This window comes from Nycticebus coucang, chromosome 8, assembly GCF_027406575.1.
Source record: "Nycticebus coucang isolate mNycCou1 chromosome 8, mNycCou1.pri, whole genome shotgun sequence".
NCBI lineage: Eukaryota > Metazoa > Chordata > Mammalia > Primates > Lorisidae > Nycticebus > Nycticebus coucang.
The window spans coordinates 6,196,819-6,221,953 of record NC_069787.1 but is presented as its reverse complement, the minus strand read 5'-3'; the positions used below and the strand labels follow the sequence as shown (position 1 = coordinate 6,221,953).

At 39.3% G+C, this 25,135-nt stretch overlaps 1 protein-coding gene and 1 non-coding gene across 9 annotated transcripts in view; both read right to left on the bottom strand.

The window, feature by feature from the left end:
- Positions 1-25,135, bottom strand: part of TMCC1 (transmembrane and coiled-coil domain family 1) — a 272,181-nt gene that overhangs the window by 225,728 nt on the left and 21,318 nt on the right. For 2 of the 8 annotated variants that reach the window (XM_053599166.1, XM_053599168.1), the window contains exon 2: positions 24,169-24,415. The exons of 1 other annotated variant lie outside the window; for it this stretch is intronic. The gene's annotated coding sequence lies outside the window, so the exon portion shown is untranslated. Of the gene's footprint in view, positions 1-6,084; positions 6,231-21,655; positions 21,986-24,168; positions 24,419-25,135 lie in introns of those variants that run through there. 5 more of the 8 variants (XM_053599167.1, XM_053599169.1, XM_053599171.1 and 2 more) reach the window with 4 other exon arrangements.
- LOC128593011 (small nucleolar RNA SNORA24) lies at positions 2,206-2,336 on the bottom strand. The gene has a single exon (XR_008382200.1). It is a non-coding gene; the product is annotated as a small nucleolar RNA SNORA24 (small nucleolar RNA).

Below are 25,135 nucleotides of genomic sequence, written 5' to 3'. Positions count from 1 at the left end.
TAGGCAATAATAAATACTGGTAAGGATGTGGAAAACCGGGAACCCTCATACACTGTTGGGGGCAATGTAAATTAGTGCAACCACTATGGAGAACAGTACAGAAATTCCTCAGAACACTAAAAACAGAACTATCACATGACCCAGCAATCTGACTTGGATATATACTCTTCTGATATACAGACAAAAGAAGGGAATTTTGCATAACATCTGCACTCCTGTTTATTGCACACTATTCACAATAGCCAAGATATGGAATCAACCTAAATGTCCATCAACAGATGACTGAAAAAAAAATTGTGGCACATATACACAATGAAGTATCATATAGCCATAAAAAAGGAATGTAATCCTGACATTCACAATAACACAGATGAAACTGGAGAACATTGTGTTAAATGAAATAAGCCAAGCACAGAAAAACAAATCTCACATGTTCTCACTCATATGTGGGTGCTTAACACTAAAAACAAAAATAAAAACTATTTTTCCAGGTGGTGCCTATGGCTCAAGGAGTGGGGTGCCGACCCCATATGCCACAGGTAGTGGGTTCAAACCCAGCCCCAGCCAAAAATTGCAAAAAAACAAACAAAACAACTATTATTCCTATTACTAAACAAATTATATTAATCTGTTTTCCTATCTCAGAGGATTACTCACCATGCAGGAAAAATTAATGCAGCATACTTAAGATCTTTTATTTATCTTTGTAAGAAGGGCCAATTCTGGGAAAATATTTGGAGAAGACATGATAAGGACCAAATCCTAATGAGCTATAATTGCCATGGTAAGGAGTTTGCACCTCATTCTGTAGGTGATGAAAAACACTGGAGATAGCTAGTTAAGGACTAGCTATCAACTTTTTTTGTTAACTTTACAAAGCAAATATACCCTGTTATCTTTTCATTACCAATTAGAACAAACTCAGCTTCCTAGAAACATTTAAACAGTAGTTTTTAAAAATTTGTCCAGGCCAGGCATGGTGGCTCACACCTGTAGTCCCAGCTCTGTGGGAGGCCGAGGCGGGTGGATTGCCTGAGCTCAGAGGTTCAAGACCAGTATGAGCAGCCGTGAGCCAGAGTAAGACCCAGTCTCTACTAACATCAAAAAAAAAAACAGCCAGATGATGTGATGGGCGTCTGTAATCCCAGCTCCTGGGGAGGCAATGGGACAGAGCATCGCCAGAGGAAGCATTGAAAAAAAGAAAGAAAATGAAAAAAAAAAAAAAAAAAAAGAGTACTTCAAATGAAGAAGAATGACGAACAAGCAAGCTGAAATTAAAAAAAAAATTTTAATTAAAAAATTTTAAAAAAGTTTGTCCAATAACCTTTACTTTTCAGATTTTGAGTTTAAATGCATTTTATTTTTAGACAGCCTACATGATATGTTTTTCCTTAAAAACAATGCCTCCATTCCAAATAAATCACAGTCGAAATAAATAAAGAGCTCAAGATGCAATCAGTCCTGTTTGTCTAAGTCCTGGTGTTGTGTGGATGACAAGCAGCAGCCAGTTATAATGACATATCATAGATCCAAAGTGTTTGCCAAATGTGTTAACATTTTTCCATTTCTAAACTATCCTTAAAGAAAATCATATATGGGGTCACACCATACTCACAGTAGTCCAGGAGAGCAACCATGCCATCTGGATTCATATTTTCACTAATAAAAACTGGGAGTTTTTGAAATTAGCCAAGATGTGCTTGATTTGTTCTGCAGCCCCTGTGATAAAAGGTTTTACTGTTTCTGGTTTCTGTTCAAGTTTGCCTTTGATTGACTTTGTATAATCTTTGATGTACTTCTTGTAAGCTTCTTTTGTGAAGCCGTTTTCCAGCAAGTGATGGTTCATGACAATATCAACACCAGTGATAACTGTGCTTTCAGTACCTTTACCCTCGGGGTCTTCAGCGGCACCATTTCCACCAATGAGCAAGTCATCAATGTTACCCTCTGTCCTACCCACCATCTTCTCCCCGACCTCCAGGCACAGGCCTTCCTTGACCTCTTGGATCTTGTAAATGTCAGAGAACATCTCATTGTGGCTGATGAGGTCCCAGTTGATAATCATGATCACGGCTGAAGGGAGATGGGGGCCGCACCTAGCTTTGCAGGAGCCCAGAGCTCGGAGGTAGCTCCATGGAGCCAGACCAGCCTCGGGGGTAGAGGGGAGCAGGCGGAAAAGGTCCTCTTCAAATTTTTAATAGTGAAGAATGTTACTTATGCAAGTCAGACTCTGATACCAATTAAATGGTGATAGCTTTGCCAATGAACAAGAATATGCTCTTCCATGACTAGGAAGGGAGATTATCATAGCTGACAGGGCCCAAAGATACATGGAGTAAACTTTGTTTCTTAACGAGGTATCTCTGGTACCATTTGTAATACACAGACAGGAAGGAGAGTAAAAAGGCAAAGAGATGTCAGAAGGTTACTATGTTTGAAAAAAAAATCTGAAGAAATGGCCAGAGGCAGGGGCTCAGACCTGTAATCCTAGCACTCTGGAAGGCACACCTATAATCCTAGCATTCTGGGAGGCCAAGGTGAAAGGATCATTTGAGCTCAGGAGTTCAAGACCAGAGTGATCAAGAGCAAGACCTCATCTCTATTGAGAAAAATTCACGAGGCGTTGTGACGGGTGCCTGCAGTCACAGCTACTTGGGAGGTTGAGGCAGGAGAATCATTTGAACCCAGGAGTATGACATTGCTGTAAGCGAGGCTGATGCCATGGCACTCTAGGCTGGGCAAGAGAGCAAGACTCTACCTCAAAAAAAAAAAAAAAAAAAAAACTAAAGAAATATATATATCAAATTTTTGTTAGCAGTATCTAGGAAATGAGAATATAAAGGAGTCTTCCACTTTCAGGATTATACATTTCTGTTATTCTTGCAATTCTAAAATAAGCACATACTATGTTTATAGTAAGGATGACTATCATAACATCCCAAACAGGTTGGAGCGGGGGGGATGATGAAAGCTTAAATTATAAGTCTATAAGGGCAGGAAATCTGTCTTATTAACCACTTTGTACCTGATTCCTTGTAGGGTGGCATATCCTAAGAGGTGCTCAATAAACAGGTCAGAATAAATAAACAAGTGAATGAGTGAACAAATATTCTGAAGGCTCAACAGTAAAGAAATAATTCCGAAGTTGAAAAAAACAAAAAGGAAGAAATCAAAGATAACCCCAATTTTTATGGACTGGTTGGCTAAACGAATAATTAATTGAGATAAGTAAAAATAGAAGGGGCATAGGCATATGAGAATGCAAAGACATCACTGCAAAATGCCAATGAATTTGGTAGAAGACATGAAATTTCAGGAACCAGCAGGTGTCCATCAGGAAGCAAGAAGCATAGGCTGGAGATACAAGTTTGCATGTCATCCTTACAAAGCTCCTATCAGAGACCACAACTACTACATGGCAGAGTTTACAGACTCTCACTGCTCTTAACTGACAGTAGAATAAGAGGTAGATCAAAAGTCCTGACCTTTACCCCAATGAATTCTAAACTTAAATTATGAAATAAGTACACTTTATGCTTTAGTGTCTTCATCTCTCATTTGTATCCTAATGATATGCAAGGTTCATAACTATATTTTGTCTTTTCACTATTTGCTATAGACAAAATTCTTGGCTGATCAAAAATTCTATGTATTTAGCATTATTTACCATGAAAAACAATATACTGGTTTTAATTACTAAAACCTGGCAAATTGTCACAAAATAATGGTTTGTCACATGCTTACTTTCTGAAACTTCCAGTTTGAAAATTGACTTTGAAAATACAGATGTCTTAAATCTCCTTATCAAGGATGTTTTTATTTATTTATTTATTTTATTTTTTTGTAGAGACAGAGTCTCATTGTATCGCCCTCGGTAGAGTGCCACGGCGTCACGCAGTTCATGGCAACCTCCAACTCCTGGGTTTAGGTGATTCTCTTGCCTCAGCCTCCCAAGTAGTTGGGACTACAGGCGCCCACCACAACACCCGGCTGTTTTGTTGTTGTTGTTGCAGTTTGGCCAGGGCTGGGTTTGAATCCGCCAGGTATATGGGGCCGGCGCCCTACTCATTGAGCCACAGGCACTGCCCTCAAGATGTTTTTAGAAATGTTTATTCTCTCTACAGAACAGGAAGAGGTGTTTTGGTTTTTTGTTTGTTTGTTTGTTTCATTTTTAGAGACAGAGTCTCACTCTATCACCCAGGCTAGAGTACAGTAGCCCCATCACAGCTCACTGTAACCTCAAATTTCTGGGCTCAAGCTATCTCAATCCTCCCACCTCAGCCTCCCAAGTAGCTGGGACTATAGGCATGCACCACCACACCAGGCTAATTTAAAAAAAAAAAATTTTAGATACAGAGTCTTGATATGTTGCTCAGGCTGGTCTCAAACTCCCAGCCTCAAGCAATCCTTCTCATTGGCCTCCAAAAAGTTTTGGGATTACAGGTGTGAGCCTCAGAACTTGACCTCCATGAAGTTATTTTTTGATACCTGTTTTACATTATGCCAGGATTGTATCATCATGATACTTCCAACTGTCCTCACCTATGAAAGTCTCTTCCCTGTTCCAATTCGTTCTACCTATGAATTAAAAGGAAGAAAAAAACACCTCTTCATTTCCTTTGTTTCAACTCTAACCTCTCAAAGTCTACCCTTTGTGTATCTTAAACTGACCTTACCCAAAACTAAGCTATGCCTCAAAAAGATCAATGAAAGGGGTAAGCTAGATTTAACAAATACAGAACTAATCTGTCTCCATGCCTTCATTCATGTTATTTTTCAGACCTGCAATGATATCTCTTTTCTTCAATATATATCCAAATGGAGGACACAGACCAAATCCTTCTCTAATCACTTCAGCACTCACCTATTCTCTCCCTTCTTTGAATTTCCATAATACAAACTGTATGGCCTTCATTAGTAAGCTAGTTTTCACGTATTGCTCTTTCCATGCTAGAAAGTAGTAAACTTCTTTACAGAGGAGAAATGCCAAGACAAATCCAAATTCCTTAACAATACTGAGCACACCATTGGCATTCAATGGTGGGTTTAAATCTCTATCTTGGATTAGACTTGATAATCCTCCTTTGCCTCCACAATGCCATGTAACAACCCCCACCCACAAATAACATCTATTATTCTGTTTTGTTTTCCATTTTACCAGTAGATATTAGATCTAGAAGAATACTAATGTTTGGTCTAATAATCGATGACATCAATTTTAAACCTAAAGTATTTTTTATCTGCTATAATAATCTCTTATTGGTTATATTTAGATCATTCACAATTAAAATAATTACTGATATAGTTGGATTAATATCTATTATATTTGTAACCGTTTTCTATTTGAAGCATTTATTTACTTCTTTTTTTTATTAAATCATAACTTTGTACATCATTGCATCTATGGGATTTGGAGTACTGCTTTGATATACAATGTGAAATGCTTACATTGAACTAAGTAACACATCCATCACAATTATACTCATTTCAGGCGGCGCCTGTGGCTCAAGGAGTAGGGCGCCAGTCCCATATGCCGGAGGTGGCGGGTTCAAACCCAGCCCCGGCCAAAAATCACAAAAAAAAAAAATAAAATAAAATAAAAAACAATTATACTCATTTCTTAACAGTTGTGAAATGTATCATTGCATCATGCACATTAGGTGCGGTCCCCCCAAATACCCTTCCTCCTCCCATAGACCTCTTCCTCTCCCCTCTCTCTCTCCTCTTCCCTTCTACTTTCTGGACTATGTTATATTTTGCCACTCATGAGTGTGTAGGTCATTATATATTGATTTCTTAGTGGTATTGAGTACGTTGGATACTTTTTTCCATTCTTGAGATACTTTACTAAGAAGAATATGTTTCAGCTCCATCCAGGTAAACATAAAAGATGTGAAGTCTCCATCTTTTTTATGGCTGCATAGTATTCCTTGGTGTGCATATATCACAATTTGTTAATCCATTCATGGGTCTATGGGCACTTGGGCTGTTTCCATGTCTTGGCTATTATGAATTAGACTGCAAGAAACATTCTGGTACAAATGTCTTTGTTGTAAAATAATTTTTGATCATCTGGATATATACCTAGTAGAGGAATTGCAGGATTGAGTGGTAGGTCTACTTTTAGTTCCTTGAGTGTTCTCCAAACTTCTTTCCAAAAAGGTCGTATTAGCTTGCATTCCCACCAGCAGTGTAGAAGCATTCCCTTCTCTCCGCATCCACGCCAACATCTGTAGTTTGGGGATTTTGTGATGTGAGCTAATGTTACCGGAGTTAGATGATATCTCAAAGTAAACCCAACATATTTTAAATGTCCAAGTCTGCCATCTCATTTCAGGCCATAACAAAGAAAACTTTACCAAAATAGCAGGAAAGAAAGAGTTATTTTTGCAAAGTAAAAAAAAAAAAAAAAAAAAGGCATCCGAAATTCTGATATAGAAGCAAGCTAGCTTTGCCCACCCCCCCAAACCAAAAACAAATATGCAGCACCAAAATTATTACCAGAAACAGCCCAGAACTCAAATATGAAAATGAGACAGTTCCTGGGGCCACAGAAAAATGAAAAAATTCAAGGAATCAGACTTTCACATCCACAACACCTCTCTCCTTATTCTGCCTGGAACCAGGTACTGTGGAAAATTTTCCCTCAACTCACTGTTTTTACATTGGAAAAAATAAATTGAAGGTGGACAAACAGCTACCCTACCATCTTAGGTGACCTATCTCTGCCTTAACTGATGGCTACGAGAATGCTCAAAGGGAAGAGATATCCTGATGACAGAGGCAAGGCAGGAAGGCAAGGCAGGAAGGCAAGACTATCATTCTCCACCAGAAATTCTGCTCTCTAACTTAGCCAAAGAAACACCAAATCAGACTGACAGTTAAGCAGCAACCTGAAGGAGGTGCACCTCACAGGTTCCCTGAGCACAGACTCCTAGCTAGCCTTCTCTCACACTGCCAGGATATCCCACCCCCTTTGTGACTCCACCCATTCAGGAACAGAAGCCCTTGTTCCCAAGAGCTGTGGCAAACTTGGGCTTAAGGCACAACCTAGAGCCAAAAGGAGGCAGTAACCTACCCTTCAAGAACATCCAGCTGGGAGAAAGATGGCTGGCTAGAGGTGCTGGGTATTTCTCTTCCCCATAAAAAGGGACTAACGCAACAAATAAGTTGCTAAGATTTAACTGCAGTGTTGAAAGGGTAGCACTGAAGTGCAGCAGCAGAGTGGAAATATAACCATGGTGATGACAAATCCAGGGGGCAGCATGGAAGCAACTTTCTCTGGAGCCCCACCTCTCCTGCACAGCTCAGATCTGCCTGGAGTCAGCAGAGACTTCCCATGTGTTTAAGAGATAAGGAGAAGATCCCCATTAGCCTTCAAGACCACTGCAAAAATCTACAGTCCTTACAGCAGGAGAACCCTAGTCTCCCAGGTGGAACAGCTACCAGGAATTCACGCAGCTGCACTGCTTCACAATTGGAGCACAAGGCATACAGTCACCTCATCACATACACGCTCCTCCCAGAGCAAAGCTGCTGCAGCACAGTACCATCTTTAGACCAGCACACCCTCCCCTGGGGTCAGTAGCCTCTATACCTTTCCAAGACTGGGGCTCCATCTTCCAGGCTTAGGCCACTGAGAAACTCACATCACCAGTGTGGATTACAGCTAAGAAACTACACAGAGGTGGGATGAGATCCAGAGTCACCCACCACTCACAGCTGTACTGGGTGGATGAGATCGAGAGTCTAGCTTTGGGTCTTGACCTGCACTCATCAAATAAAATTCAATCTAAGTGACCAAAAAAAAAAAAAAAAAAGAAAGAAAAGAAAAATAAAGAAAGAAACCACAGAGACTACACTACTGTATCCAGCTTGAACTAAGGCAAATGTACCACAAAAAGCCAACACACCAACACCCATTCATATGCCTATGAAATGAACACCACAAAATTAGAAAAGATAACTTTTCCACCAGATTTGTAGAAATCAATGTAAAGACACATCAACTATGAAAAAGCAGGGAAATGTCTCCTCAAAGGAAAACAATAATTCCCCAGTAACACACCTCAATCATAAGGAAACATATGAAATGCCAGAAAAAGAATTCAAAATAATAACTTAGGGAAATTCAGCAAGATACAAGAGATTACAGGCTCAGCGCCCATAGCTCAGTGGTTAGGGTACCAGCCACATACACCGAGACAGGCAGGTTCAAACCCAGTCCAGGCCTGCTAAACAACGACAACTGCAACAAAAAAAATAGGCAGGCGTTGTGGTGGGCACCTATAGTCCCAGCTACTTGGGAGGCTAAGGCAAGAGAATCGCTTAAGCCCAGGAGTTGGAGGTTGCTGTGAGCTGTGATGCCACAGCACTCTACCAAGGGTGACATGATGAGACTCTGTCTCCAAAAAAAAAAAAAAAAAAGAACAGAGAGAATACAGACAATTCCATGAACTCAGGGAAACAATTCATGATTGAATGAGAAATTTAACAAAGAGATATCATTAAAATGAGCTAAACAGAAATCCTACAGCTGAAGAATTCAATGAATGAAATAAAAAAATACAATCAATAGCTTCAACAGACTAGACCAAGCAGAGGAAAGAATTTTCTGAACTTGAAGACAGGTCTTTTGAAATAACAGAATAATATAGATCAAAAGTGAAAAGATGGAAAAAGATATTCCATGCAAATGGAAACCAAGAGCAACAGTAATAACTATACTTACAGCAGATAAAACAGATTTCAAATTAAAAGCTGGAAAAAGAGACAAAGAGAATAATTATATAAGAATCAATGCAGCAAGAGAATATAATAACTGTAAATACAGAGGATGCCAAAAAAAGACATACACATTTTAAGAAAGGAAAAAACTATATTAAAGTTTTAATACTCAAGTCATATTTGACTTCTGCAATTACAAGAAGTACTCAAACATGATTTTATCTTTTGTTTTTGGTACGTATTATTACAACTTTAACAGTTTTTTCCCTTTGTTAAAATGTGTATACATATTTTGGCACCCTCTGTAGGTATGTACCCAGATATATAAAACAAATATTATTAGATCTAAAGGGACAGACCCCAGGGTGGCGCCTGTGGCTTAGTGAGTAGGGCGCTGGCCCCATATACCGAGGGTGGTGGGTTTGAACCTGGCCCTGACCAAACTGCAACCAAAAAAAAGCCAGGTATTGTGGCAGGCACCTGTAGTCCCAGCTACTCAGGAGTCTGAGGCAAGAAAATCACCTAAGCCCAAGAACGGAAGGTTGCTGTGAGCTATGACACCACAGCACTCTACCAAGGGCAACAAAGTGAGACTGTCTCTAAAAATATAAATAGTTAAAAATAAAGGGATAGACCCCAACATACTAAGAGTTAGGGACTTCAACACCTTACTTTCAGCATTAGAAAGATCATCTAGACAGAAAATCAACAAAGAAACATCTGATCTAAACTGAACCACAAGCCAAATGGACCCACAGACATTTATAGGACATTTCACCCAATTTCTATAGAATATACGTTCATCAGCAAATGGAACATTCTCAGGACTGACTATATGTTAGGAAACAAAACAAGTCTAAGCATTTGTTTAATTCAAAAGTCAAAATCATATCAAGTATCTTATCTGACCACAATAATTAAAAACTAGACATCAGGCTCGGTGCCTGTAGCTCAGCAGCTAGGGTGCCAGCCACATACATGGGAGCTGGCGGGCTTGAATCCAGCCCGGACCTGCCAAACAACAATGACAACTACAACCAAAAAATAGCCAAGTGTTGTGGCGGGCACCTGTTGTCCCAGTTACATGGGGCTGAGACAAGAGAATCGCTTAAGCCCAAGAGTTCAAGTTTGCTGTGAGCTGTGACACCACAAGCACTCCACCAAGTGAGACTCTGTTTCAAGAAAAAAAAAAAAAAGAAAAAAGGAACATCATTTATTTACAAAGATTAGAAAAAAGGCTTGTAAGTCCTAAAAAAGCAAGAGATTTTTACTGAGTGCCTAATGCATAAGGAGCACTCTACTAGGCACTATGCTAGACTAGTGCTCAGTCTTGTATCCCAAGATACTTCTCATAAGCGGTCAAAGACATTTGGATATGTCCAACCTTTTGGCTTTTCTGTGCCACAATGGAAGAAGAGTTAGTTGTCTTGGGCTGCACATTAAATGTACAATCATTAACAAAAGCTGATGAGAAAAAAAAAGGTCCATGCATAATTTTTCTGATATCTGCTACCACAGAGAAGCAAGAAAGTCCTTACACAATCCATAGGCTTCAGGTTGGAAACCCAGTAAGGCTTATATTCTAAGGAAATTGCTGCATCAGCATCAGGACAAGACAATGTCCACATCTCTAACAAAGACATTAAAATAGGCAGGTGTGGCGGGCACCTGTGGTCCCAGCTACTCAGGAGGCAGAGGCAAGAGAATCGCCTAAGCCCAGGGGTTGGAGGTTGCTGGGAGCTGTGTGACGCCATGACACTCTACCGAGGGCGATAAAATGAGACTCTGTCTCTACAAAAAAATATGAAATAAAATAAAATAGGAGAACTGGATGTCTACATGTAAAAGACTGAAACTGGACCCACACCTTTCCCCACTCACAAAAATTGATTCAAGATGGATAAAGGACTTAAATTTAAGGCATGAAACAATAAAAAATCCTCAAAGAAAGCATAGGAAAAACACTGGAAGATATTGGCCTGGGAAATACTTCATGAAGAAGACTGCCATGGCAATTGCAACAACAACAAAAATAAACAAATGGGACTTCATTAAACTGAAAAGCTTCTGTACAGCTAAAGGAGACAATAACCAAAGCAAAGAGACAACCTACACAATGGGAAAGGATATTTGCATATTTTCAATCAGATAAAAGCTTGATAACTAGGATCTATAGAGAACTCAAATTAATCCATATGAAAAAAGCCAACAATCCCATAGATCAATGGGCAAGAGACATGAATAGAACCTTCTCTAAAGATGACAGACGAATGCCTAACAAACACATGAAAAAATGTTCATCATCTCTATATATTAGAGAAATGCAAATCAAAACAACCCTGAGATATCATCTAACCCCAGTAAGAATGGCCCACATCACAAAATCTCAAAACTGCAGATGCTGGCGTGGATGTGGAGAAAAGGGGAACACTTTTACACTGCTGGCGGGACTGCAAACTAGTACAACCTTTCTGGAAGGAAGTATGGAGAAACCTCAACACACTCAAGCTAGACCTCCCATCTGATCCTGCAATCCCATTACTGGGCATCTACCCAGAAGGAAAAAAATCCTTTTATCATAAGGACACTTGTACTAGACTGTTTATTGCAGCTCAATTTACAATCGCCAAAATGTGGAAACAGCCTAAATGCCCACCAACTCAGGAATGGATTAACAAGCTGTGGTATACGTATACCATGGAATACTATTCAGCTATTAAAAAAAATGGAAACTTTACATCCTTCGTATTAACCTGGATGGAAGGGGAAGACATTATTCTTAGTAAAGCATCACAAGAATGGAGAAGCATGAATCCTATGTACTCAATTTTGATATGAGGACAATTAATGACAATTAAGGTTATGGGGGGGAGGAAAAGCAGAAAGAGGGACGGAGGGAGGGGGGTGGGGCCTTGGTGTGTGTCACACTTTATGGGGGCAAGACATGCTTGCAAGAGGGACTTTACCTAACAAATGCAATCAGTGTAACCTGACTTATTGTACCCTCAATGAATCCCCAACAATAAAAAAAATAAAATAAAATAAAAAAAGAAAATCACTGCCCTATAGCATGGGCTCAAAAATAAAATAAAATAAAATAAAATAGACAGGTGATGGGAGGGCACCCTGTCAAGTAAGAAAGAATTTGGAATCTTACATAATTTACTCTTTTTCTTATACCAATGAAAATGCACATGCTGATGTCTACCATTAGAGAAATTAAGACCATCAAAAGGCATTTATACCAAAACTTCATAATCTGATAGCTTAGTTCATTTATTCATGACCCAATAGTTTAAGAAAAATGAGCCTTATTACTGTCAGAAAAATGATCTGGTTTTGTCACATCACGCTGCAGAAGCTCTACCACAGGATTAGAGTACAGCCATCTTAGGACAAAAGTCCAAACATAAAAAGAAACAATACTGGAATTTGATAGAGACTCTTCAAGAATATGGCATTTAGCTGTTTCAATGACACCTTTCATTTAAGGATCTCAAGACAAATGTTATTGACATTACCAAGAATCAAAACAGTGACACTATGGCCAAAGCAACAAATGTTATCAAAGACCTAAAGGAATTCAATATTGATGTTCTAAAAACCAGCCCTCTGTTCTAAAAAGATCTAGTTTTACATAATAGGAGAGGGGTATGATAAGATGAACATATACATATATTTAGTCTTTGTACTCAGTTCCTGGAAAACAGCTCCTTTTAGGAGCCTGTAATTTTCCTTAGGGATAGGATCATCTTTTTTTTTTTGCAGTTTTTGGCCGGGGCTGGGTTTGAACCTGGCACCCTACTCCTTTGAGCCACAGGCGCCACCCAGGATCATCTTTTATTACTCATAACAAGTCCCTTTCAACTATACCTGACCATTATGCTAATAAGATTGACTTCTAGGTGGGCCTCTAGATAGCTTCAGGATGGGGCTGGTAGCAACCATGCAATTAAAGTGTTAGAATTTATAGTCTTCTACCCTGCAATCTCTCGCAATCTCTGGGCAAGGGAGAGGACCTGAAGACTGACTGACTGGGAGAGTTTCCCAGTTGGTGAACTCATGACGGTGTTAAGAGGGCATGAAAGATCCACACCAACCCCCCATAGCTTGCCCTATATAGCTCTTCCATTTGGCTGTTCTTCACTTGTATCCTTTATAATTAACTAGTAAACATAAGTAAAGTATTTTCCTGAGTTCTGTGAGTCCTTCCAGTAAATTAACAAATCTGAGAAAAGGGTCATGGGAACCCCTGAATTTGTAGCCAAGTCAAACAGAAGTGTGGATGTCCAGGGACTTGTGCCTGGCATCTAAAGTAGGAGCAGTCTTGTGGGACTGAGCCCTTTAACTTGTGGGATCTGATACTAATTCCAGGTACAGTGTCAGAACTGAATGAAATTGTTAGACATTCAGTTGGTATCAGAGAACTGGAGAACTGGTGAATTGATTGTGGTGTGGAAAAACCCCAGGCAGTAATTCCCAGTCTGTACTTGTAAAGCTTGAAGATACACATGAATTTGTTGATATAACCTTTCAGCTTACCTTGCTGGAAGAAATACATATAAATAGAAATACCCAAAAATGTAAGCAATGCTGTGAGAACAGTTGCTACTGAAAGTAATTGCCATTAATTTTATGCCATCTATGTGCCAGGCCTTAAGCTTTACATAAATTATTTGCAGTATATAAGATCCTGAGAGTTAAGTACCACCCCAATAGCAGAAGAGAAAATTAATTCTGATAAATTTTCCACTGTACACACCAAGTAGCAGAGTTGGAAACTAAAGCTACTTTTAACACACAAATCCCAGCTGCTTTGTACATTATAGCAAGCTTCACTTTTTATTATACAGTATAAAATTATAGACTTAAATGATTCTTAAGGACGTGTTCTAAACTATGTCCTTGAAAGATTAGTCTTGAAAGATCAACTGTCAAAATAATAATAATGATAGGCCAGCATGGTGGCGCATATCTGTAATCCTAGCACTCTAGGAGGCCAAGGCAGGTGGACTGCCTGAGCTCAGGAGTTCCAGACCAGCCTGAGCCAGAGCAAGACCCATCTCCAGTAAAAGTAGAAAAACTAGCCAGGCATTGTGGTTGTTGACAGGTGCCTGTAAGTCCCAGATACTGGGGAGGCTGAGACAAGAGGATCACTGAGCCCAAGAGTTTGAGAGGTGGCTGTGTTCTATGATGCCACAGCATTCAACTCCAGGGCGACTAAGAGACTCTGTCTCGAATAAATAAATAAAATTCCATATATAGATCTAGTATTCTACTTTTCTACTTAAAGAACTATATTTTTTATTTAGCACTCTACTCTCTTGCTAGTTGGCAAACATTTCATATTTTTTCTTCCCCAATTATTAAGAAACTAAAGTCAACAAGACATTTCATTACTTTCTCATTACCAGTATCAGCATGAGGACAGAAGTCACCAGAGATCAGAGTGACAAGAGAGATCACGTAGTCCAAGCTCTGGCAGGAACACCATCCGTAACACAGCTAGAAAACAATCTTCCAGATATTCATGTGTATTTGAAAACATCTAATGAGAAAGACCTCACAATTTAGTCTGTTTCACTAATGGACAGATCTTACTACGAGAAAGGTCTTTCCCACAGTGAGATGACATCTACTTTCACAATAGCTTCTGCCTATTGTCTGTTCTTTGGAGCAATATGAATGAAGAGTCTTCTCTCTCTTGCTTAAAATAACTTTTCAATACATTAAAATAGCTAAATTTCCAAGTATTATCTTCAGTAGCAAAATTCTGATGGTTCAACTGTTCTTTATTAGATGTGGTGGCTAGAACTCTCACTCTTCTAATCTCATTCTTTAAGACACAATTTAGATTATCATTGTCTCACTAAAATATAAATGTGTAAGTGGGCACAATATACCAGATATCTGACAGTACAAGAACAAAGGGATTAATTATTACTTCTCTTAATCTAGTAGCATCTATAAGGGTTCACCAATGTTAGCCTTTTTTCACAGGCACATCATACAACTCAACTTAAGATTATGGGAGCTTTCAAATGACAAACAAACTACTTCTGGCAGGGCACAGTGGCTCACACCTGTAATTCCAGCATTCAGGGAGACCAAGGCAGGTGGATCAGTTGAGCTTATGAGTTCGAGAGACCAGCCTGAGCAAGAATGAGACCCTGTCTCTAAAACAGGGTCTCAACCTTCTCAATCTTCCTAATGCCGCCGCCCTTTAATACAGTTCCTGTGGATCACGACCCACAGGTTGAGAACCACTGCTCTAAAAAATAACATAGCGTTGTAGTGGGCACCTGTAGTCCCAGCTACTCAGGAGGCTGAGGCAAAAGGATCACTTAAGCCCAAGAGTTTGAGGTTGCTATGAACTATGACACCATAGCACCCAATTGAGAACAACAAAGTCTGTCTCAAAAAAAATTTTTTTGGCTGGGCGTGGTGGCTCACGCCTGTAATCCCAGAGCTGTGGGAGGCCGAGGCGGGTGGATTGCCTGAGCTCAGAGGTTCGAGACCAATGAACAGCAGTGAGCCAGAGTAAGACCCCGTCTCTACTAACATCAAAAACATGGCCAGAGGATGAAGAAAATGAACAACAAAAAAGAGTACTTCAAACGAAGAAGAATGAACAAGGAAGCTGAAATTAAAAAAAATTAAAAAAGAAAAAAAAATTTAAAAAACTACTTTGGACCTTTGGACCAGATCATTTCTGTTAAAGAGTAAGACTTTCTGCAACACAATCAGCAATAGGCTGAATCCATTACATAAATGCTCCTACAAATTCATAGGGAAAAAAATTAATCGATGCAAAAAGAATATTAAAAAGATTCAAGGTCTAGCATGAACATCCAATTGCAAGAAAAAGATGAATGATTTTTTTGGGGGGAGGGGGCTGGGGCTGGGTTTGAACCCGCCACCTCTGGCATATGGGGTCAGCACCCTACTCCTTGAGCCACAGGAGCCGCCCGATAAATGATTTTTAAATAGATGAAAAGATCATCAACCTCGCTCATAAGAGCAATACAAATTACATTCATAAAATAATACCATTTTTTACCTATCACAGTGACAAAAACCAAAACATTTGATAATACATTTGATTTGTAAGGATAATGGAGAAACAAGCACTCACACAGATTGCTGTTTGTAAAATGATTCCAATTCTTTAAAGAACAATTTGGAAATAGGTATTAAAATTTTGGGCCGGGCTCAGTGGGTGGTTCACACCTGTAATCCTAGCACATGGGAGGCTGAGGCAGGTGGACTGCCTGAGCTCACAGGTTTGAGACCAGCCTGAGCCAGAATAAGACCTCATTTCTAGAAAAAAAAACAGCTGGGCATTGGTTGCCTGTAGTCCCAGCTACTCAGGAGGCTGAGGCAAGAGAATCACTTAAGCCCAAGAGTTTGAGGTTGCTATGAGCTATGACACCATGGCACTCAACCAAGGGCGACAAAGTAAGACTGTGTCTCAAAAAAAAGGTAATTAATTAATAATAATTATAAAATAAAATAATTTAATTACATCTACCATTTCTTTGGAGAACAGATATTCATTGCAGCATTATTTGATACAGGAAAAGTGCCAGACACTATTAGTTATCAATCCAATAGCCAGTTTTGCCTCTTCCTCATTAATCAGAACTCACATTCTGTTCAGGGTGGTAATAATTGGTTTCATGCATCTATGGCTATCATATTCTCTTTCCCAGAAACACGTGGCGTCAGGGGCAGCAATAAAACCCCCAATAAAACATAAGATATCACATAAGGCAGTGCTACTCAAAGCATGGTTTGCTGACTCCATAGCATCAGCATCACATGGGAATTCAAAAGAAATGCAAATCCTCAGGCCCTATTCCAAATATACAGATTTCAGAATTCCTGAAGTAGATCCCCCAAATATGCCATATGAATTATATTTTAACAAGCTCTCCAGGTAATTCTATGTGCACTAAAGTTCACAAAGCACAAAGCACTGTTTAGGAGACTTCTAGGGATTTTTTTTTTCTTCCCATGTAAAATAACATTATCTTCCCTGTGGAGAAATATTTCACCCTCCATTTTCTGTTCTTAAATGCAGTTAGTATGCTGCTTAGAACTGAAACAGCCATCTTGCAACCATAAGGTGACATGACACAGAGAGGCTGAAAAGCCAACATAATAAGAAAAGCAAAGGTACGGAGGGAAAAAAACTGGGTCCTAAATATTACTGGGCTACAGAACTAATTCTAAATTACCTATCTCCTAGCTTCTGTTTTTATGAGACAATTAAAATGTCTTTACTCTTTACATTACTGTTAGGTTTTCTGTTACTATTATTTACAACTGAATACATTTTTTGCCCATCAATGAAAATTAATGGAGCTTTAATTCTAGTAGAAATGACACAGCAGACTGGGACAAGTAGTCTCAAAACCAGCACTAGTCTTTTTTTTTTTTTATTAAATCATAGCTGTGTACATTAATGTGATCATAGGGCACCATACCCTGGTTTCACAGACCGTTTGACACATTTTCTTTTTATTATTTTTTTTTTTTGTAGAGACAGAGTGTCACTTTATGGCCCTCAGGTAGAGTGCCATGGCATCATACAGCTCACAGCAACCTCCAACTCCTGGGCTTAAGCGATTCTCTTGATTCAGCCTCCTGAGTAGCTGGGACTACAGGCGCCCGCCACAACGCCCAGCTATTTTTTGGTTGCAGTTCAGCAGGGGCCGGGTTTGAACCCGCCACCCTCGGTATATGGGGCTGGCGCCTTACCGATTGAGCCACGGGTGCCGCCCTGTTTGACACATTTTCATCACACTGGTTAACATAGCCTTCCTGGCATTTTCTTAGTTATTGTGCTAAGACATTTACATTCCACATTTACTAAGTTTCACATGTACCCTTGTAAGATGCACCGCAGGTGTAATCCCACCAATCTCCCTCCCTCTGCCCACCTCCCCCCTTCCCAGCACTAGTCTTAATGTAGTATGGGCATATGGAAAACCAAACGAAATAAAATCATGATAAATATATAGCATAAAATATTATGCAACTATAAAAAAAAGTTTATAAGTAGTACAGGGTAAGTCTCCTTGTCCAAAATGCTTGGGACTAGCTGTGTGTTAGATTCAGGATTTTTTTAGATTTTGGAATATTTGTATTATACTTACTGGCTGGGAATCCCAAATCCAAAAATCCAAAATCCTGCTCCAATGAGCATTTCCTTTGAGTGATCAAAAAGTTTTTGAACATTTTGGATTTATTTTTTGATTTATTTTCTAATTTGGGACACCCAATCTGTAATATATTTTATGAGAAAAAAGCAAGATGGAGAATTGCTTAAATAGCCCTTTAGTTAGGTGGTATGAGGCAGGATCTTTAACTTAAAAGTCCATAAGAATTTGAAAATAATGAGAAGGGAACTTTCCAGTAAACAAATGCCTACAAAAATGCCACTTAAAATAAGGACAAAAAGATCAAGTGTTGACTAGGAAGGACAGAGCTCATGAAATAAAAGAAATATAATGAAATGAAATATATACTACTGAGGCTCAGCGCCTGTAGCTCACTGAGTAGGGCAACGGCCACATACACCGGAGCTAGTGAGTTCGAACCCAGCCCAGGCCTGCTAAACAATGACAGCTGCAACCAAAAAATAGCCAGGCGTTGTGGCAGGCACCTGTAGTCCCAGCTACTCAGGAAGCTGAGGCAAAGGAATCGCTTAAGCCCAAGAGTTTGAGGTTGCTGTGAGCTGTGACGTCACAGCACTCTACCAAGGGTGACAGTGAGACTCTGTCTCAAAAAAAAAAAAGAAATATATACTACTAAAATATAAATATACTAGTGAAATATAAATATACTATAATATACATATATACACATCTATATTCAAAATATCTGGAAGGAGACACAAAAAGATGGAAAAAATCATTTCTAAGGAGAACTGGAGGCTAGGAATCAGGGATTAAATAGCTTTTTTTTTTTTCACTTTTAAATTCTTTCAACATTTATATATTCCCATTCAAAAAAAGTTTGAAATAAAATTTTAAAAGCTGCTTTTAGATTTATGTTATGCGTAAGAGAATCCTGAAAGTGGGTCAAGGCTGATATTTCTACAAAGTACCTAAAAAATCATTACTGAATTACTAGCACCTGGCATAGTGCCTTGTGTATAATCAATGCTCAAAAGTCTGCTGACTCAAATTACTATGGGAATCAATCCCATAAGCTGCCACTTATAGCATCTAAGAATCTAAAAGAGAAAATAAATTCCATATATTTGAATCTTTCTCTTCAAAACCAAAGTGTGTCACATAATTGCCTAACTCTGTTTTCCTTATTTTCTACAAGATTTAAGCACTGTCTTAGTTAAAAAGGAAATTTCAGCTTCTTTGGATTTTCCATATGTCCACAATACATTAAAATGTCCAGTACTAGAAACTGGGCATGATGACAAGCACCTATTGTCCTGGCTACTCAGAAAGCTGAGGTGGAAAGATCCTTAGCCCAGGAGTTTGAATCCAGCCTGGGCAACATAGTGTGATCTCATCTCTCTTGCGAAGGGGAGGGAAGAGCAGGGGAGAAGAGGGGAAATAAATGACCAGTACAGGTTGAGACTACTATCAAGTCTTGGCCCCAATCTGCTACCTCATTTCCACTAAAACATAAAGTCCATTACAACAGAAATTTTTATCCACTATATCAGCAGCACCTACAATAGAGCCAACACACATAAATATTTTTGAAATAAATGAAGAAAAAGGGGTCTTCCATAAAGACCAAAATGAAGTTATCTACACCCATCTATTTTGGTTATGTACATAAGCTCATCAGAAGCTTATGAGGATGAGGATGTTACACAAGCTAAACATTTCTACTAAAGAATAGTTCAGAGTGTGAGGTTTTCACAAGCACCTTTCACGGACCAAAAACTATAAAGTGTCTTTCAGCAGTAAAAGTAGCGCCTTTTCAGCAGTAAAAGGGCGCAAGCCACCTACTCCGGAGTTGGCGGGTTCGAATACAGACCGGGTCTGCCAAAACAACAATGACAACTGCAACCAAAGAATAGCCAGGAGTTGTGGTGGGCACCTGTAGTCCCAGCTACTTGGAAGGCTGAGCTAATGGCTTAAGCCCAAGAGTTTGAGGTTGCTGTGAGCTGTGATGCCACAACACTCTACCGAGGGCGACATAGTAAAACTCTGTCTTGAAAAAAAAAAAAGAACATTTATGTAGGGTTATGGATTTTTATCTAAGTGTCCCAACCTCATTAGGGTTTACAGAATTTCTTTGGGAAAGACAACATCTCCAATCAGGCTTTTATAACTTCCCTGTTCCACTAAAACTACTCTTTACTACTACAATAACTTTCAAATTACTAAATCAAAAGGTTAATTCTCAGCCCCCATATTAATTATAATATTTGACACAGCTGATTGTGCCCTACTCCCTGAAACACTTTCTTCATTTGGCTTCAGAATACCCTCTAACCTGGTATTTTTCAACCTTTTTTATCTCAAGGCACACTTGAACCTGTAGTTAAACTTCCATAAAACATTTAAATTATGTTGATCAAAAAAAAAAAAAAGAGTAAAACAAGAATATACTTACTGTGCTTGAACTTCTTTCAAAAATAATTTAATTAACGATTTTTAAAAAGTTTCATAGCACACCAGTTGAAAATCACTGGTCTAATCTGGTTTTCATCCTACCTCTCTGGCCTACTGCTACTAAATCTCTTCTGATGTTTCCTCCTAATCCCCAAACTCTACCTGGGGTCCTCAAACATTTTAAACAGGGGGCCAGTTCACTGTCCCTCAGACCGTTGGAGGGCCGGACTATAGTTTAAAAAAAAAAAAAAATGAACAAATTCCTATGCACTCTGCACGTATCTTATTTTGAAGTAAAAAAACAAAACAGGAACAAATACAATCACACTGCACACTGCCTCATGTGGCCGCGGGCTGCAGTTTGAGGACCCCTGCTAGAGTTAAGTCCTTCAACCTGTTCTAACTTCCATCTCCACTTACCCCAATGGTGATTTCATCCAGCTTCCTGGCTTTAAATACAATCTATTTGTCAACAACACCCTGTGGTATGCCTCAAGAGATCTCTCCGGAAATCCAGATTCACAAACCCAACTGCCTACTCAACATCTCTAAATCTAACAGGTATCTCTAATTTTTGTCTGTCTGTTCCTGTCCTCCAAACTTGTTTCTCTTTTAGTCTTCTCCATCACAATAAATGGCAATTGTATCCTTCGAGAAACTCACTGCAAAAACCTTGGAGTTAACCATAACTCTTTTCTTTCTTGCATAATATATATCCAATCAATCGGCAAAACCTGTTGATTCTACTTATAAAATACATCCAGAATCAGAGCATGTGTCACCATAGTCACTGCTACTAACACCAACCACATTTTCTCACTTCAATTATAGTAACAGCCTTATAACTGGTATTACTTTTACCCTTGCCCAATTAACCACCAATCTATTACAACACAGTAGCCAGAGAAGTGATATGTCAAAATGTAAATCAGATCAAATCACCTCACTGCCCAAATCCCTCCAAAGACTTCCCATTTCACCTAATGCAGTGGTTCTCAACCTTCCTAATGCCACGGCCCTTTAATACAGTTCCTGTGAGTTGCAAACCACAGGTTGAGAACCACTGACCTAATGTAAAAGCTTAAGTCCTACAAAGGACCTGCAGCATCAGCCTCACCTAGGAACTTATTAGAAATGGCCCCACCTCAGACCTACAAAATTAGAATCTAAATTTTAAAAGGAACCCACCACCCAAGGTAATGCATGTGTACATTAAAGTTTGAAAAGCACTTCTGTAAAGCACACAAAATAAGCAACACAACCCCACCCTTGCCATTTCTCAGGCAAGCTTCTGTCTCGGGACCTTTGCACTGGACATTCACTATACATACCTGAAATGCTCCTCTCATGGAGAGTTGGAACCTCTGTAAGTTGACCACCCAAAGGACTGTTAACAAACTGGTCAACAAACAGTAGTGATCAACATAAGAAATTAGTCCTGGGCGGCGCCTCTGGCTCAGTCGGTAGGGCGCCGGCCCCATATACCGAGGGTGGCGGGTTCAAACCCTGCCCCGGCCAAACTGCAACCAAAAAATAGCCGGGCGGTGTGGCGGGCGCCTGTAGTCCCAGCTACTCGGTAGGCTGAGGCAAGAGAATCGCTTAAGCCCAGGAGTTGGAGGTTGCTGTGAGCTGCGTGAGGCCACGGCACTCTACCGAGGGCCATAAAGTGAGACTCTGTCTCTACAAAAAAAAAAAAAAAAAAGAAAAAAAAAGAAATTAGTCCTATTGTATGATATGTACATGTGGTACAAGTCCAGTCTATGAAAATTTAAGTCAAGGAGGTGGTCAACTATGGAGATTCTACTGTATCTGTATGACCCACTCACTCCCTGACCTCTTTCAAGCCTTTACTTCTATGTTTGGCTGTCTGTGACCACTCAATCCATCCCTTCAATATACCCGCCTATTCCTGCTTTCCTGCTTTTACTTTTCTCATTAGAATCTGTCATCATAAGTATAGAAACTGTCTCGTTACAGTCATTATTTATCTCATTTACTCTGGCTACCCTCCTAATACATAATGTAAGCTCTATGAAGGTAGAGATTTTTGTTAGTTTTCTTCCCCAGTGACCAAAACATAGTAACCACTCAATAAATATTTTTAAACGTATAAAATAATAAATTTGAGTTTTTGCTTCAAAACACTACCCAATGGATCTTGTAAAATGGTTCCTTAATACAGAAAATGACTTTTCTCTCAGCAATACATTTAACAAATCCACTTCTTAAAATATACTAGCCACCTCAATAAAAATGTAGGCACTATAAAAACTACTGTTCATCCATAATTAAGTATGAAGATTTAAAGGTCTGATTCATGATCATGACAGGACTATACCATAAAAAAGTTTGCAGAAAGAAAAACGTAGCCTTTGAATGAAAAGCACAGATGTGCCTACAACTTCTCTGCCATCCAGTAACAAAACTATTTTTCACACAAAACAAATATTCTCATCTGAATCTCAACAACCCCATGAGCTATCTAAAGTAAGTAATAGTAAACTCATTCTAGAAGTGAGGAAACAAACATACAATTTACTCTCAGAGCGTGGAAGCAATAATGTCAAAACTGAGACTGAAGTCTCTCAATTTTCACTTCAAAATCCCATGACATCCTATCTCTTGCAAATGAAACTAAATCAGACCATAAAATCACATAGCCATATATTATACTGAAGATATTAAACTTTTCCAAACCATACAGTGTCTATGCAGAATGGGAACAAACTCAGTTCGCTGAAATCATAATATTAATATCAACTTAAAGAATAAGAATTCAAGCTTTTTCCTGTTACTTATGTATCTAATTCAGTGTCCAATAACATTCAGGAAGAATGTAACAAATGAGTACATTAAGAAAGTTCTGCGGGCAGCGCCCGCCCGTGGCTCAGTGAGTAGAGCACCGGCCCCATATGCAGAGGGTGGCGGGTTCAAACCCAGCCCCGGCCAAACTGCAACAAAAAAATAGCCAGGTGTTGTGGCGGGTGCCAGTAGTCCCAGCTTCTTGGGAGGCTAAGGCAAGAGAATTGCGTAAGCCCAAGAGTTAGAGGTTGCTGTGAGCCGTGTGACCTCAGGGCACTCTACCCGAGGGTGGTACAGTGAGACTCTGTCTCTACAAAAAAAAAAAAAAAGTAAGTTCTAGCCCGGAGCCCAAAGCAAAATGGATATGGCGCCAACCACATACATGGAGGGAGGCAGGTTCAAACCCAGCCCAGGCCAGCTAAACGACGACAACTGCAACAAAAAATAGCCAAGCATTGTGGTTGGTGCCTGTAGTCCCAGCTACTTAGAAGGCTGAGGCAAGAGAATAACTTAAGCTCAAGAGTTTGAGGTTGCTATGAGCTGTGACACCACGGCACTCACCAAAGGCAACACAATGAGACTCTGTCTCAAAAAATAAATACATAAATAATTTTTGTGCTATTACAATTGCCAGAGAACTGGGAGGTCGAGGCAAATGGATTGCTTGACCTCATAGGTTTGAGAACAGCCTGAGCCAGAGCAAGATCCTCATCTCTAAAAACAGCCCAGCGCTGTGGGGATGTCTGTACTCCCAGCTATTTGGGAGGCTGAGGCAAGAGAACCACTTGAGCCCAAGAGTTTGAGGTTGTTGTGAGACATGACACCACGACACTCTACCAAGGGAAACAAAGTGAAACTCTTGTCTCCAAAAAAGAAAAAAAAAAAAACGATTGCCAGAGAAAAAGAGAGATGGGAGAAAGGAAGATGGACCAAGTGAATGAATGAGAACTGAGTTGTACAGAGGAAAGGGTTATGGTTATACCACTATTTTATACTACTTTGAATACTGATGCGATTTTGCCATAGAAGAAAAAACACATACCTCCTCAAAATCCCAGCAATAGCTTTCCTTTCTTTGCATAGATGAGGATGAACAGTTGTAATCCAAAATGTTTCCCAAAAAGTTCTTTTTAAAAAAGACATAGAAACAGAAGATTCATACAAAAAGAGATCCAATCTGGGAAAACAGATACTGTCTTCTAAATCTTGTGACCAAGAAAACTGTTCACCAAGTGTCAGCCTCTGAAGAAAATGCTAACTGTGGGTGTGTCTTCTCCAGAGAGTAATACCTGCTGGGACAGAGAATCAAAAGAAAGAGAAAGAACTACTGAATACAAATGACAGTCTGACAAACAATCAAAAGCATCCCGAATCTAAAAGTCCAATCCAAAATGCTCCAAAATCCAAAACTTTGAGCACCAACGTAACACTCAAAGGAAATGCCCATTGGAGCATTTCAGATTTAAGACTATCAGATTAGGAATGCTCAACCATAAATATAATGCAAATATTCCAAAATTTTACTAAAACATCCAAAATCTGAAACCCTTCTGATCAAGAGCATTTTGGATAAGAGATATTCAACCTGTACCAGTTATCAGACTGCAAAATTTTTCGTTAACATCAGTGAACATTAAAAGATAGCACAGAGGTAAAATAAGTGGCCAACCCCACCTGACACTTCATTACCAATGACAGCAATAACAAAGGTACATATCCGCAGGTAACCCAGCTTTCTCATTGATAATGAACAATAAATAAATAAGCAGCACATGTATAGTAAAGAAAATATAAAAATCTATTTCAAGTTTTTTATAGCAAGATGATGGTCCCATACACCCAAACAGACATAGATATAAATATTAGTTTGTAGTCAGCCAAACAGAGCAAGCATTCTGGCACCTTATAAAACAAATATTGTAGAACTAATGTAGATGTCCACATCAACAGAAAATGTAGGAAAAAGCAGGTCTGTCAGAGAAACTAAAAGTTCATGTGAAAACAAAGAC